We start from the raw sequence: 2,500 nt of genomic DNA on the forward strand, positions 1-2,500 counted from the left end.
GCGACACTGTTACTGTCAGACCCACGAGCAAAACGAAGAGCCCGCACACTTCACTCACAGCGGCCCCCCGTCAACCCCCGGGAATGGAAACTGTTAACGAAATCCCACATCAGCCATCGGCAGAAGCTTCTCTCGTAGTGTTCGTGTGACCGCAGCTTTCACCTCTTGCTGCGCTGTTCTCGCTTCGATAAAAACCAAGAAGGAAGGAATTACAAGCAGGTATAACAGCAGGGAAATAACAGAATTGTCGTCGCCTTAACCCAGAGCCAGGAAGGGCCGGCCGGAAGTCAACAAGAACAACAACAACAACACTATCAGCAAGATGGCCCACCCCCTCCCCAGCAGCCCCCGCCACCCCCCTCAACCTTGGCGTCGGCTGGAGCGACAGATGGCCGCTGGTTGCCGGTAAGTACAGGAACTGGGTCACTAGAAACTACCTTTCTGTTCTCTCGTGTTCTTCTCACGAATTTCATCATCTGTTGCCTTTGTTTTTTTTCCTTGTATCTTTTTTTTCTTTTTTTTTTTAAATCTGCCAGTCGATATGAGATATGATGGAGATTATTATGACAACTCGGTGCTCAATTAGGGGGCGAGTTTGGGATATAAAAAAAAAGAGAAAAAAAAAGGTTCAACCTGTTCCGTGAGTCCGGTTTGAGAAAGGGGGGGGGGAGTGGGGGGGGAAGTGGGAGCAAGCAGGGGGGGGGGCAGGGGCGGCACACTGACGGATGGGCTTAGAGCAATAACGGTTTACAAGACAGTTCTCCACCGCGACACCGTAAAAATACTGCTTCAGTCCTGCTCTGCCGAGGAGATTTCTGCATATTTTCCTGTTCCTCCCCCCCCCCTTTTTTTTTTATTAAAGCGGATGCGTGTTAATGTCCCTGTCACAAGCCTAATAACTGGTGGTTCGCTTAGTACCGGGAACGAGGAGGGAGGGAGGGGAGGGAGGGGTTGGGAGGGAAGGAGGGAGAGAGGGAGAGAGGGAGGGAGAGAGGGAGGGAGAGAGGGAGGGAGAGAGGAGTGAGGGAGGGAGGGAGAGAGGAGGGAGAGAGGGAGGGGAGGGAGAGGGGAGAGAGGGGAGAGGGAGGGGGAGGAGGAGGGGAGAGGGAGAGAGGGAGGGAGAGGGAGGGAGAGAGAGAGAGACAGAGAGAGAGAGAGAGAGAGAGAGAGAGAGAGAGAGAGAGAGAGGGGGGGGGGAGGGGAGGGGGAGTGTAACGGTGGTGGTGCTCCCGAAACGAAACATTTGTGTTATTAATCGTCACCATTGGACTGTGACGCTCTTGATTTTTTTTTTACGTGTAGACTCATGGAACAATGTGGATCAAGGTGACAAGAGCATCTTTTTTGTCGGCCGATGCCCATGGCCGATATTTTTTTTCTTTTCTCTTGGGGAGGAACTGAGGCTGGACGTGTCTATGTGCTTGAGCTGCGATTGTGGACGAGGCTGTACCCGGAGACCTTTAGAGATACCTCGTGGAGTTAAGGGCTGGATTTCTCTTTCTCTTTTACCTCCTTGTGCGCTTCTTTCTCTCTCTCGCTCTCTCTCTGTCTCTGTCTCTGTCTCTGTCTCTGTCTCTCTCTCTCTCTCTCTCTCTCTCTCTCTCTCTCTCTCTATATATATATATATATATATATATATATATATATATGTATATGTATATGTATATATATATATATGTATATGTATATGTGTGTGTGTGTGTGTGTGTGTGTGTGTGTGTGTGTGTGTGTGTGTGTGTGTGTGTGTGTGTGTGTGTGTGTGTGTGCGTGCGTGCGTGCGTGCGTGCGTGCGTGTGTGTCTGCGTGCGTGCGTGTATGTGTGTGCGTGCGTGCGTGCGTGCGTGTGTGTGTGTGTGTGTGCGTGCGTGCGTGTATGTGTGTGTGTGTGTGTGTGTGTGTGTGTGTGTGTGTGTGTATGGTGCAATGCGTGTATGCATGTCTAAATTTACCGTACAATATGTGTATAAACCTCAATATGCATCCATCAGGCCCAGACCTATGCCTAAAAAAGAATTCGTAGCACCCAAGCCCCCACAGCAGCCTTGACCACCCATCCCCCCCCCCCAAGGGACGCAGAAGGCACACGGGAAGTCAAAGTTCCCGAAGTCCACGCTGTTGCACTCGGGCGCTCTCCCCACTCACCGCAACCCGCACACGCAACAGGCCCATTTGGATACATTTACCGTTTGCAAGGAAGCGCCGCAACTTCCGGTTAATTACGTAAAGGATATGCCTTTTGCGAGATGACAAGGGACGCGCCGTTAATGACTTTCTCGATCATTAGTCGCAGTCCGTTATGATACTGAACCCGGGGAATTGTGACTGCGCCGCCAAGGGTTTCGCCAATTGTTATGACTTCGAATGATGAAATGAGATTAATGTTCAGTCATACATGGTATGATAATAATTTGGAAAATCAACATTAACAGTAATACCAGTTCAAAGATGTGTAAATATATGTATATATATGTATATATGTTTATAGATATAGATATATATG

At 49.6% G+C, this 2,500-nt stretch overlaps 1 protein-coding gene across 3 annotated transcripts in view; it reads left to right on the plus strand.

The window, feature by feature from the left end:
* LOC113807279 (low density lipoprotein receptor adapter protein 1) overlaps window positions 1-2,500 on the plus strand; it is a 78,991-nt gene that overhangs the window by 37,555 nt on the left and 38,936 nt on the right. For all 3 annotated transcript variants that reach the window (XM_070129620.1, XM_070129621.1, XM_070129619.1), the window contains exon 6: window positions 1-405. This exon is cut by the window's left edge and continues 1,561 nt beyond it. The gene's annotated coding sequence lies outside the window, so the exon portion shown is untranslated. The remainder of the gene's footprint in view (window positions 406-2,500) is intronic.

This window comes from Penaeus vannamei, chromosome 14, assembly GCF_042767895.1.
Source record: "Penaeus vannamei isolate JL-2024 chromosome 14, ASM4276789v1, whole genome shotgun sequence".
Taxonomy (NCBI): Eukaryota; Metazoa; Arthropoda; class Malacostraca; order Decapoda; family Penaeidae; genus Penaeus; species Penaeus vannamei.